Genomic DNA, 14,765 nt, shown 5'->3' with positions numbered 1-14,765 from the left:
TTTATTTGTTATTTTTTGAGTGACTTGCAAAAGGATTGAATCTAAATATTACATAATTTAAAAGATATAAAAAAGAAAAATACAAAAGGTGTCCACCTTGAAGTCTAGGGCCTTCCTAGGGACGCTTGGACAACCGCAACATGTTGGATTATGTTCAGCCAGGACCACATGACAGTGAAATATCCCAGCAGTTCACTGCTCTCTCGTATTTATCTTCCAAATTCAATCTTTTTGCGCCGGCCGATTCACTGCATCTATCACCCACGACCTCCACGTGATCCCAGGCTGGCTTGTGTTGGCAGCTCTCGTCGTGCTTGCCGTGGACGGGTTCCCAACCGTGCCCACCTACCCTCTCCTAAGAGAACCAATGGTCCAGAAAGTCCTACCTGACAAAACTGCTCCCTTTACACCGATTAATGACAACCTAATTAAAAGTTTCTTCTGCTATCTTTCCACATCCTCTACAGCTAGCACCGTCGTCTGTAACACCATCTAGTCTTCTTCCCCTTTGCAAAAACAAGAAAAGCAATAGATACACCAAAGAAAGCCTATCAAATTAGTTGCCAAAGAACTTCTTCCGCGACGCAGGTGAGAAACATCGATTGCCACACCGAACTATTGATGAGTTTTTGCTGGGTGTTCCTTCCATTTATATCGAGTATTTTTCCTATCTTTCATGTGCTATAAAACTCCGCATCTCTCGTCTTTCTTTCCAGATTTGTCGAAACAACAAGTGTGTCACAGTCAGTGTGCCGCCGGGGCTATCCACCATCGTTGATCCTCCTCCTTCGTCTATACCACCGTAATTCATCTCTCCTCTATGTACCCTTTCGACTTGTATTTCTTTGTTTAATAAGTTTATTGACAGGCAAAGACAACATCATGTGCTAAATTTGTTGCCTTGGCATGACTACAACCACTGAAATTTATTTTTATGTGTTTTCTGGGGAAATTACGAATATTTTAGCTTAGACATAAATATAATCCAACCATTATATATGAGGAGATTTGATAATTTCTTGCAAACCTGTCAAATTCATGTGCAGTTAATTTTCTTCAAAATAAAAATGCTTTGTATCTACTATAAAAAATGATTTTCATTTTCCTCAATTCTTATTGGATATGTGAATATTCACTCCACAATCCCATCCGATCAAAATAATTAACATACGTTCTTTTTTAGTTGATCATCAACCATGGAAAAAGGAAAAGATGTGACTGTCTTTGATGACTTACCTGAGTCAGTCATCATTGGAGAGATCCTGGTAAGGTTACCGGTTCAAGACGTTCTTCGATGCCGCGCTGTTCGTAAGTCATGGCGTCATGAAACCTCCACCAAAAACTTCCTCCTCGCCCACTATCGCCACCAACCTTCTCTCCCAATTATCAACCTCTTCAAGAGAACCAGTGAAGGGCATGATTGCCTTTTCAATGTCTTCAATGACTCTAGTTCTACAACCATCAATCACAAGCTCCGTGGGCGCACCGTCATGCGGTGTCCTGACATAGAGTTTCATAAAGAAGGTCCACATGTCCATGCTGCTTGTGATGGCCTCTTCATCGTGTCCTTTGGTGAGAACACAAGACTATTTTATATTTGCAACCCGACTACCCGTCAGCTTGCTCCCCTACCGCCGCTTCATGAACACCAGCTACCAAATAGAAGGATTCAGATAGCCGCACTCTATAAACATCAACCATGTGGAGAATACCGAGTGCTCTACTCGATCTGGACAAAGAATGAGGATGAGCCCACTTCCAATGTTGATCTCTATGTACTCGTAGTGGGATCTAACGATCCAAGGCAAATTGGACAACTACCCGTGTCTCTAGAGTTACTGAAGGGACTGAGATGTTGTTGGAATGCACCAGTACTACATCATGGTAACCTGCATTGGGATTTGATGGGCCGATACTTTGGCGATGCCACCAAAAACATATTGGTGTTCGATATCGTGTTCGAGACATTCCGTTGGATTCACCCTCCTGCTGATAAATACCTTTGGAAGTCATTATTGGAGATGAACAATGTGCTTGCTATGTGGTGCAGTCGCAATTGGATCAATATAGATATTTATGTTATGCAAGACTACACACGCGAGGTTTGGACCCTCACGCATCAGATTAATATTTTTGAATTGGGCGGGTCACCGTCACTTCATTATACAAAGAGTAGGGTGCTGAAAATTGTGATGCTCAATGAGCGCGAGTTATTGATCGAGCTATCAAATAGGATTATTTTGCATTGTGACATTGATGGAAAGTTTCTAGGAACGATTGAATGTGATGGAGTTGAAGACAACTGCATGGACATTACACCCTATCACTTTCGGGAGAACATTGTTCCACTTCCATTCTTTGATATGCAGGATGATTCTGACAACAATGTGATGCTAGGAGGAGATAATGATATGCACAATATGGCCATAGAATATATTCCAACCTTTTATTGATCTTGAGGTGAGATTCTGCCATATTGTAGGAGTGGACATACGGGCATGGACTTTATTTTTCTTTCCATATATTAATGTGGCAAACTATGGAACCTGGCTTATCATATATTATTGTGGCAAACTATGTAACATGTTGTATGTAACTATTATACTTGTTCACCCGTTTGATTTAATTCTGATATGTTTGGTTGCCTGAACCGGATTTGGAACCAAAGATGAGCAACTAAGAAATGCATGTCTCATGATGCTTCTTAGTTAGGTATGATAAGGTGAGCTATAAATTGGCACTTGAATTGCATCATCAAGCACGATTAAAATAACTACACGCTTCCAACTCATTTTCTATTTTCAACTCTAGTACTATTATATTACATGCTTCATGGATGAAGTGATTCGTTTATAAATAAAAACACCTATTTTTTTATTAACCAACACTTCTTCTAGTTAGTTCACTTATTTTAACCGTTTATGCCCAATTTGAGATACATCAGGGTTAAGACAATTTGTCAAGTTTGTTTTGTTTTGAGATGTGCTAACATTTACATAAGCTAAATGTAGGATGTAATTACTGCCTCGGTGGATTTTAGTTTGATACATTCTCAAACGAAATATCATTAGGATTTCACAATCCACAAGGAATAGATTGATATGTGTTTCCACTTACAGTTGAATGCTGAACTAGATCTAGTGAATTGTTTTCAGGTATCTCCATGATCATGAACAGAACCACACTTTCCACAAATCCAGAAGAAAGAATCAAATAAAGCTTCATTTTCAGATTGCATAATCGTTCGGAGTTTTCTTGTTTATGTTCTATCCATCTTTAAACAGAAACATAATGTGGTAGCTTCCATTATTTTCAAACTTCTAAATTTTGTGGGTTGAATTTGCTACGTGCATCTTATATGCGCCCGTTCTCTGGACAAAAAAATTCTTCAAAACATTTAAGAAAGGTCATGCTTAATTTTCTAAAAGCAAAGAGACATGTGTGCATCTTGAAACCAAGAATTTGGATAAAAAAAAGGGTTAGACCTTTCTGGGGCAAACCAATTGCAACATACTATGCTATCCGTATATAATGAATGTTTCCAAGGAGTACCTTTCACATGACACGGTACATGAAAAAAGGTTCACAATTAGTAGAAATAATATACATTCCCTTGTAAAGACATGATCATCATGTTGAAGCTTCAAAACTAAGTCTATTTCTTGAACATAGAGGCCTTCACCCGACCAAAAAAAAATGGTAGGATTTACTATACAATGGTGTTTGACATAGATCTGATTTGACAATGCATACTTGTCTCATTTATGTGAACATGCATTTACGAAGTTAATATTGGCATGTATTGAACTAGAAGATTCCCCGCGTGTTAATGCGGGAATGTATAGAAATAAATACCATGTAAACATATATTTAAAACACAACTAAACTTATGGAAAATAGATTCATTATGGTTGATGAAATACTCCTCAGACAGAAGGTTTACATGGAATAAAAATGTTCATATTTATAAAATGTTGAGATTTGAATAAAACTTTAAAAAGTTCAAACTTGAAATGGTTCAAAATTGAAAAATATTAAAATAAAAATGTTCAAAAATTGTAAAATTCAAAAACCGACAGGCAAAAACAGAAATACAAACGAAAAACCAAAGAAGCCAAACAGAAGAAAACTACAGAAAAAACCCAAAAAACGACGAAAAAACCAGAACACACTACATTCGCTAATGGGCCTGGCCCAACGTATGCTCGCTTCATGCGGCCCCGATGATCGGGGCAGCAGTGAGTGGCGAACAGGGTTGATAATTTGCTTCGAGAATTTTAGTTGGTAGGTGTTTGATGTGATGCATCACTCTTATACATCATATCTATATGATGTGATGGTTTACTTCCACGAGCGAAATTGGTTGGACAATATTTTCAACGCGACATCTCACATATGTTATTTACAACTAATATTTAGGCAATTGATGTGAGGTCATCTTAACTAATCTTGTATATTCTCATCTTAAAAATATTTATATCCCAAGGGTGAGAGATTTAGCAGGCGCATACATTACCTAGAAGACGAATCTTCCGCGCTAGTCAAGCTATCCGCTTTATGCTACCTCACTACTATTCCACGTCTGGTGGTGGTGGTGACAGTGCGTTAACATGTTATCTGTTATTCGCACTGCCCTTGTACCTCACCCTTGTCGTGTCACACCTCACACATAAAATAGGGTTGGAATTTGATTAAAATGGGTTCCTTTGATTCATAGGATTTGTATGTGTAGGATTTGGATCCTATAGAAAAGTTTCCTACACAAGTTGATAAATTGATTCATAGGAACATATCGTATAGAAATCTTGTAGTGTAAATCTTATAAAAAAAGGTATTTACACTACCAGATTCCTACAGGTTTAGTTCCTATAGGATATATTCTTGTGAATCAAATAACTTGTGGAGGAAAGTTTCCCACAGAATTCAAGTAGGCATGGCATTTCAATCATGTACTTTTCTTGTTTCCATGAATTTTCTATCCTATAAATCAAAGAAGCCCTGAAAATAAACAGGGACGAAAAAGGGAGGATGCCTTGATAGTTGCTTGACGGGTTCCAAAATTAATTGACTGCATTGAAAGTTTTTTTGATCGTTTTATAAACATAGTTCCCCTGGAAAACGGGTTCATTATTAGTAAAGGTAAGTTATCTTTAAGTTGTTCGACCAACTAGTATATATATGCACACAGATACCAAAATTAATCCGTGCAGAACGATATGTGACACGTGCGCAGATTATGATGTTTCTAACCATATGTTGATCTCGGAATTTTCATCCCGAGTCGAGATTTGACCATCTACATGAAGAACACAAAGACGATGTATTGACTTTGCCATATGAGAAATCTTGGGTGCACATGAGAAGCAACCACACAGTAGACAAGTTATTTGGATTTTCACGAATTATTTCATATAAGGGCCCCAAAATCCAGTAGGTCTGATCAACAAGGCATATATTTTTTGAAGTTGTTTGAAATTCCAACAGGCAAATCTTTTTTAACAGTATATATTTGGTTTAATGAAGGTGCAAATGCATTAGTAACGAGTTTCTAGCCTATTATGGAAAATCGTTTCCTCTGGTTAGATATTGCAAGAGTTTTCTCTCTCTTTCTGAAGAACCAATGGAGACGTTTAAACTGCAAATGCAAACTCATAGTACAACCTAATTACTCGTACGTAACGCTGCAGTCGTAAGAGAAACTGAAACACCATTAAGATCGACATGCCTCTATAACTTATAGGAGGGAGGACGAGTAGTTCACATCGAAGAACACAAACTCGTTGATCTCTCAAATGAAAGAAAAAGAGTTGAAGTAAGCAAGGATTCAGCCATGTCAGCGGTCCTACAAGCACTAGAATGACGCGATACCTCGAGGGCCTTTTATACGCCAACGGCCAAAAGTCGGGGCCGTCGGCGTATGACCCGGCCAGACCAGCCTACCAAAACGACCCTCGTCGTAGCGTTGCCGTCGGCGTAGCGAGGTCTACGCCGAGGGCAGCCCTCGGCATATCTTTTTCCCTGGGCGTAGACAGAGCTACACCGACGGCCACCCTCGGCATAGGCCATCCTTCAAATTTGTCTAATTTTGTAAAAATCATAACTAATTTATATGACGTCTAAAAAATACGTATAAGGTATCAAAATATTCAGAAAAACATCCTCTATCAGTTTATCTTAAAATCATGCATATTTAAATCATGTACAGTACCATGGTAACATAGTAACAATTCATACACTTTGTTATGTGTCACCGGGTTCCCGTTTTGGCCAGATGGCAATTTAAACAAAGTCAGAAAATCTCGCGGAGCTGCATGGCGTTATTTTATGTGTCCTAATAACCACTTCAGAAGTAGGAATTGGGATACGGAAATTATTTTGGATAACCCTTCACGAACAGAGCTATCAAGTTCGGAGTTCTATGTCTTTTAGGAAAAATGATTAGGAAACATCCGATGACACCGCATAGTTTGTCGAACGAGGCTATATTTGGCACGTATGTGGGCGCTCGTATGGGAAGCAATGCTCCAGGCGTGGATTTCCAATTCGACCCACGGGCGATGGTTTTTTCATTTTCGGGGTGTCAAAACGGTTTTTTTGAAGCAGCTACATGGATCGCATTTTAGTATTGCGAGACCTCCGTGTAGTGGTAGGATACTGCCTCCGCAGTGCGTGCTAGCTATCTAGGAATCCATGTGGCTTCCTGCGGTGTCTCGCCGAATGCGCTGGAAACTTTACGGATTTGAACTAGGGGTACACTTTCCATCGCTCAATAAATTTCGGGAAAATGTTTTTAGGTCTAAGACACATCACTTTATGTGCTAAATTTATTCCGTTAAGCGCGATGGTTAACGGGTGCACCAGCGCGCCCGGTACGGCCATACCGCATCTCTGTGGCAGGGGGAGGGGGAGGGGGTGGCATTTTGGCTAGATGGCAATTTAAAATGAAGTCAGAAAATCCCGCGGAGCCGCATGGTGTCATTTTATATGTCCTAGTATCCACTCCAAAAGTTGGAATTGGGGTACGACAATTATTTTGAAAAACCCTTCACAAATAGAGCTATAACGTCCGAAGTTATATGGCTTTTAGGAGAAATGAGTAGGAAACGGCCCGTGACACCGCATAGTTTGTTGGAACGAGGCTATAGTTGACACGTACGTGGTCAGATGGGAAGCAAGGCCCCGGGAGCGGGTTTCCAATCCGATCCATGTGCGATGGTTTTTTCATTTTGGGGTGCCAAAACGGTTTTTTTTTTTGTGAAGCAGCTACATGGGTCACATTTTAGTATTGCGCGAAACCTCCGCCTAGTGGTAGAACACCGCATCCACACCATATATCACATGCCATATATGCGCGCTAGCTATTTGGGAATCACTGTGGTTTCCTGCTGTGTCCCGCCGAATCCGCTGGAAATATATCAGATTTGAACTAGGGGTACACTTTCCGTCGCTCAATAAATTCCTGAAAAAATGTTTTTAGGTGTACAACATATCACTTTATCTGCTATTTTTTTCCGTTTAGCGCGATGGTGAACGGGTGCACCAGCGCGCCCGCTGCGGCCATACCGCATCTCCCGGGGGGCCGTTTTGGCCAGATGGCAATTTAAACAAAGTCAAAAAAAAATCTTGCGGCTTCGCATGGCGTCATTTTATGTGTCTTAGTAACCACTCCAAAAGTTGGAGTTGGGATACGGTAATTATTTTGGAAAACCCTTCACAAATAGGGCTATCACATCCAGAGTTCTATGGCTTTTAGCGGAATTGAGTAGAAAACGGCCCATGACACCGCATAGTTTGTCGGAACGAGGCCATATTTGGTACGTGTGTGGTCCCTGTTATGGGAAGCAAGGTCCCGGGATCGGAATTCCAATCCGACCCATGGGCCATGATTTTTTCATTTTCGGGGTGCCAAGACGTTTTTTCTTTTGTGAAGCAGCTACATGAGGCGCATTTTAGTATTGCGCTAGACCTCCGCATAGTGGTAGGATACTGCCTCTGCACCGTATATCATATACCATATGTGGGCGCTAGTTATCTGGGATCCCTGTCGCTTCCTGCGGTCTCCGGTCGAATCCGTTGGAAACTGACCGGATTTGAACTAGGGGTACACTTTCCGTCGCTCAATAAATTCCAGGAAAAATGTTTTTAGGTCTATAAAACATCACGTTATGTGCTAATTTTTGTCCGTTAAGCCTGTTGGCGAAAGGTGCACCAGCGCGCCCGGTACGGCCATTCCGCATCTCCAGGGGGTGTTTTGACCAGATGGCAAACTGGACGTTGTATTTGTATTCCTCTAATTTTTAGGTTCAAAAGATGATATGGATGTTATATTTAGATTTCTCTCATTTTTATGATCGATTTAGACATATTATTTGTGGAATTTCGATTTTCCGATTTAAAGATATTAATTATTCCATATTAAATAGAAAAAAGATCAAAAAAATAATTTTATTGTTATTTTATTTCAGTATTATTGTTACTTATATATTCATTACTCTACTTAAGTAAAAAAAATTGAATTCAAAAATAAAGAGGTGTGACATCAGGGTCCAAGGGTTAATAGAGTTGATATGCTATTATTAATCAGCAAGGTGTCAATTTTTAATGGAAGCTCATCCAATGGAATCAAAAAGTTAAGCGTGCTGGGGCTGGCGTAGAGAGAGGATGGGTGACCGACTGAGAAGTTTAACCATGATTGTAATTTGACCGAAGATTAAGTGTACTTAGAGTTGAAAGTGTTTTGAGTGAAAGATAAAAAAAATAGGGTAAAACAAATTAAAATTTGAAAAAAAAACTAAAACTCTAGGCCGAGGGTTTTACCGTCAGCATAGAAAAAAACATTTTTTTTGAATTTTCTTTTTGAAAATATTTTTTAAAAATGTGAATTTTTTAATTAGTATGTCGAGGATTTGGCCGTCGATCGTAGCACTACGCTGAGGGCTCGGCTACATCGACGGTAATAGTGGCTCCGTCGAGGAAAGTCACCGCCGAGGAGCTATGCCGAGGACTATCCTCAACGTAGCCTACGCCGACGGTCAAAATCAGATACAACGAGGGCTGCCGGCCGTCGGTGTATGAGCCATTCCTGTAGTGAAGCTCTGTCCCTCTCTCCTCTTGGTACTCCTCCTGGCGCGCACGTGACGCGCGCACGGTGGCGACGGCATCCACGCTGGAGGACACGTGCAAGCGGTTCGCCGGCGGCGACCATGCCGGGCACGACTAGGACTACTGCATGAAGACGCTGGGAGCCGACCCGGCGGAGAGCGCGAATCACCACGCGTATGACCTCGCCGTCGACGCACAGTGTACATGGCCATGTCGGCCGCCAGGGCCACGGGCGCGCGCATCGCCAGGCTGCAGCTCGCCGAGACGGTGCCGGTGCGACGGGAGTGCCTGGACAAGTGCGCGGCGCGCGGAGTACGACGCGACCGTGCGCCGGCTCTCGGACGCCGGGAACTACGCCTACGTTAGCGCGCGGCAGCCACCACCTGCAGTTGGCCCAGACGTTAGTGGCGGAGGCGCTGGGCGCTCCCCTGCGCTGCGACATGGCGCTCACGGCCGCCGGCCAGAGATCGCCGCTATCCTCGACGGACCACGATCGAGCTGGACGAGGCCATTGGCTTGGCGCTCACCATCCTGCCGGCGCCGCCGACGACTAAGCCTTAAAGCGCAGGCCCGTTCTACACCGAGGGAGGCGGCGTTCTGGTTCTGGAGCGTGCATCTCGGTCGTCACCTTGGCGGACTCGATCGATCAGGTTTTAAGCTATCGCCAGGACATTCCAGCGATCTCTTCTCTGAACGATCATTTCGTCAGGCTGGCAGAGTAATTCCGCTACGCACATAATTAAACGAGTCCATTCCCCTGGCTCGCTCCATGGATCGCTCGCCCACAAATCCAGTCAGCCTATGCTTTTGCAAAAGCGGCCGTTGCTTTTACCGGTCGTCCACGTACATCTTTTTTTCCTGTAAAACTTATTTTTGATTTAGAGTATGTTTATGTTGATTTAAAAAAAAAGTGTATGAAGTACGTGCAATAGTTGCATCGGTGGAACTAAGGAGACGCGAGAACAGGACATTGCGTCGTGTTTTGAGAACCAGTTCATGCAAAAACGCGAATGAGCTCAGACAACTAAACGGGCTAAAAATTGTTGGATCGATGCGAGCCAAGGGCTTACAGGCTACCAAACGCGCCCCTAGCAGACCACCCCACTATCAGATCGACACGGCCACATACTGTACATACTTCCAAATCATAAACAATTTTAGAGTATCTCCAGCCACGTCCTCCAAGGCGTCCCCCAAACGGCGCTGAATTTATCGATTGGGGAGACGTATTTCGTTCGTGCCACGTTTGGGGGACGTTGCTCCCCAGCCGCATCCCCAAAACACCGCCCCCAAACTTAAAATACTATTTTTTTAGTTTAGTATATAGAAAAATGTGTAGATAATAACGTTGTACTTATATTGCTGCTAATATTCAAAGCCGTGCAACATATGAAAACTTCGAAAAATATAAAAAAATTACATATAAAAAATTAAACTACTTCTTCTTTGATGGCCCCGCCTCGTGATCCTCGCATTGGCGCTTCCTGCTCGTCACCTCTTCCGAAGAGGAGGTGTCGTTCGACACGTCGGAGGAACTTGTGTCTCCTTGTCATCGACGGTGCTTGTCGGCTGCGCATTCGCCTTCGCTTTCGCCTCTGTCCGGGCCGCCGCCGCCTCCTCAGCCTCTTCCTCCTCCTCCTCGGCCTCCCATTCCTCGTCGTTGTCCGGCGGCGGGGAATCATCGCTGCTAGGACTCGCAGCTTTGTCCCACCAGTGACGCCATCCCGGCGGCTTACCCTCGATGTCGGTGTCTGATGGCAGTTGAGAGAGGTCGCTCATTGTGAGAGAGGAGATCTTTCGATGAATGGCGGCCAGTTGTAGATCGGAGAATGCACATACGTAGGGGTCTTATTGAGCGCGGATGAACGGCGGCGCAGATATCAAAGAGAGCGATGGTTGGTCTTCCGCAGAGTTCGCGCTCCATTCCGGCGGTTCGCGCGTCGATCGACGTAGCTGCCAATGCGACGGTTTCCCTTCCCGACAACTGCACCGTCCCTAGGTAGGCGGTGGTTGAGCATCCTTCCATGAGTCGCTGACGCATCGGGCCCGCTTCTCCTGACGTCGCATTTCGCTGTGTCCTGCGTGCCCGGAGCGTCCCCTGTGTAGCAGGGACGGGCTCGGGGCATCGAATACCGTATTGGGTCACGCCGGACAAAAAGAGGCTTTAGGGAATGCGGCTGGGAACGTGTTTTTGTTCAGCGTGCCCCAAATCCCTTTGGGGGACGTTTTAGGGGACGCCGGCTGAAGATGCTCTTAGTCCCCTCCCCCGAGCATGTTTTTGATTCTCAATTACTTAATTTACCATCACATCTCACGTCGTCGTCAAGGCCCCACTTGTTGAAAGCGCGGACAACACACGTGTCAACATGTTCTCACTCCATACCGATGTTGCAGCAATCACAAATGTACAAATGATTTAGGTTAGGATATTAAATGCATCTATAGTCTTTGTACTTGTCACGTTGACTCAATTTCAGTCCTTCCAGTACCAAACTGCGGTGGTGGCGCCGTTGTTGTACACGAACAGCAATGCATCGGAGCGGGTGGAGCGGAATCCGAGTTGGTGAAGAAACGCTACGATGCGCTGGTACCAGGCGCGTGGGCCTGCTTGAGCCCGTATAACGAGCGCGAGAGCAGGCACACATGGTCGGGGTGGGCGCTGTTGACGAAGCCAGTGGGCTGCTGACAGAAGACCTGCTCCTCTAGATGGCCGTGAAGGAAGGCGTTGGAGACGTCCATCTGATGTACGGGCCATGCACGGGAGACCGCGAGCTGAAGGACGGTGTGGATCGTCCCGGGCTTGACATCCGGGGCGAAGGTGTCGGTGAAGTCGACGCCGGCGCGCTAGCGAAATCCACGAACCACCCACCGCGCCTTGGGGCGGTCGAGGGTACCGTCCGGATGGAACTTGTGCTTGAACACCCACTTTCCGGTGATGATGTTGGCGTGAGGGGGGCGGGTAACAAGCGTCCATGTATGGTTCCGCTGCAGGGCGTCGAACTCGTCATGCATGGCCGCAAACCACTGCGGGTCGCGGAGAGCAGCCCGGGCAGAGGCGGGTAGGGGCGACGGTGTGGCTGGTGAAGGCGCGGAAGTCGACGCGGTGCAGACATACTCGTCCGAGGGGTACCGTGTGCTCGGGACGAGAATCCCCGCACGGGCGTGCGTGAGGGGGCCCGTCGCCGGCGGCGGAGGAGGCGGAGGCGGGGCCAAAGGCGAGGCATCGCCCGAGCTGGGGCTCGAGGGCGATGCGGTCGAGGGCGCAGATGACACGATGGTGCCCGAGGCAGTGCTCGAGGGCGACGCGGGCGGTGTCAGGGACGAGGCGGCGGCGCCTGAGGCGGGGCTCGAGGGCGCCACGTGTGAGCCCGAGGCAGTGCTCGAGGGCATCACGGGAGGCGTCGCAGCTGTAGTAGAGGGAGCGTGCGGGGGCGCTGCCGAGCCAGGGACCTCCACCAAGGTAGGTCCGCGACGCCGCGGACTGTCAGTCGCGGGAGGAGAAGTCCTCACCTGTTCTTGTGCAAAGGGAAAATAGTGCTCATCAAAGTACACGTGCCGGGACGTGATGACGCGGTGAGAGACCGGATCATAGCAACGGTAGCCTTTGGTGTTAGTCGGGTAACCGAGAAATACACACGGAATGGAGCGAGGTGTGAGTTTATGAGGGGTGGTGGCAGCGGTACTAGGGAAACAGCGACAACCAAAAATACGGAGACCGTCGTATGAAGGGCGTGAGCCAAACAGGAGGTTATGTGGTGTGTAATTCCACCGAGGGCGACACAGGCGTAGGTTGACTAGGAGGGTGGCGGTGGAGAGGGCGTCCGGCCAGAACTGGGGGGCATGTGGGCGTGGAACAGGAGGGTACGGACGCAGTCATTAAGGGTGCGTAGGACGCGCTCGGCGCGGCCGTTCTGCTGGGAGGTGTATGGGCAAGTTAGGCGGAAGATGGTGCCGTGGGTAGAGAGGAGGGTGCGGATGGTGGTGTTGTCGAACTCCTAGCCGCTGTCAGTTTGGAGGGCGAGGATGGGACGACCGAACTACGTAGACACATAAGAATAAAAGGTGGTGAGTGTCGAGGCGACGTCAGATTTCTTACGAAGAGGAAAAGTCCAGACAAAGTGAGAAAAATCTTCGAGAATAACAAGATAATAAAGAAAACCAGAATGACTCGGTATAGGGGACGTCCATACATCACTATGAAGTAATTGAAAGGGAAAGGATGCAACTGTGGATGAAGTGCTAAAAGGAAGCCGAAGATGTTTGCCTAGTCGGCAGGCGTCACATGAGTGAGCCGCCATTTTATTACAGGAAAAAGAAAAGCCTCTCATTATTTGGCGGAGCGAGGTGGAGCTGGGATGGCCAAGACGAGCATGGCAAAGGTCGACGCCGGCAGAGAGCGCCCGAGGTGCAGCGTTAGTGGAGGGAGACGGCTGAACGGGGTACAGGTCGCCGAGACTCTCACAGCGGTGCAAAACCATCCGGGTACAGGCGTCCTTTACAGAAAAACCAAACTCGTCAAATTCCACAGTTATAGAGTTATCACGAGAAAGAGTTTTTACGGAAACTAAATTCTGAACAAGATGTGGTGAAACTAAGACATTATTAAGAGACAATGGTGTGGAGTTAGAAGGAAAATGAGTGGAGCCAACATGAGAGATGGGAAAAACAGCACCGTTACCGACTATGATGCGAGAGGAAGTGGAAGTCGGAGATGAAGTGGAAAGGTTACCCGGGTGAGCAGCCATGTGTGCGGAGGCTCCGGTTTCCATGAACCAGTCGCCACCGCCAGAGTAAGCGCACGGCGAGGGGGCGTACTGAAGGGCGGTGTAAAGCGCGGGGTCCCAGTGGGCCGTCGGGGCCTGCGGCATCATGCCGCCATAGACGGGGGCGTAGGGCGGGCCGGCGGGATCCTGCGGTGGCGCGATGATGAAGGCCTGGTGCGTCGGCAGACGGGGGCCGACGGTGCCAGGGACGGGTGGCGCAGAACGGGCATGGTGTAGGCGTGCACGACCCCCGTCCAGGGGTTGTGTCCACCCTCCCACGGCGGAGTGGGGTGTGAGTACCGGGGACGCGGACCGACGATGCCGCGGCCGCCGTTGTTGCCACGGCCACGGCCACCACCACGGCCACGGCGACGGCCACCGCCCCCTCCTCCTTGGTGTTGTTGCGGTTGAGGCGCAGGGTGTGGAGGGGCGAGGGTGGGCGCCGGTGGAGCTCCTCCGCCATGATGAAGGACGCTGTTGCCGCTGGCCCATAGAGCGGTGTGAACCGCCCGGGTGCGCACACCCTTCAGCCGTCAATCCTCCAGCCGGAGGTAGTCGACCGCCCGCTCGAACGTAGGGTTGGTCATGAGGGTGAGGTTGGAGGCGGCGTTGCCGAGGTCCTCGTTGAGGCCAGTGGTGAGGGTGGAGAGGAGGAGCTCGTCGCCAATCCGGAACCCAAGGTCTTGGAGCTCGTCGGAGACGGCCTTGAGGCGCAGGCAGTAGGCGTCCAAGGCTTGATCGCCCTGGGGTGTGCCGAAGAATTCCTGCTGCAAAAAGACAACACGTTGGAGCTTGTTATTGGTGAAGCGGCCGTTGATCTTTCCCCACACCGTGCGGCATCATCTCCCTCCCGAACGACGGTCTTAAAGATGTCCGGCGAGACGGTGAGGAAGAGCCAGC

This window comes from Lolium perenne, chromosome 3 (assembly GCF_019359855.2).
Source record: "Lolium perenne isolate Kyuss_39 chromosome 3, Kyuss_2.0, whole genome shotgun sequence".
Lineage (NCBI taxonomy): Eukaryota > Viridiplantae > Streptophyta > Magnoliopsida > Poales > Poaceae > Lolium > Lolium perenne.
Note: the sequence above shows the minus strand (reverse complement) of the source record.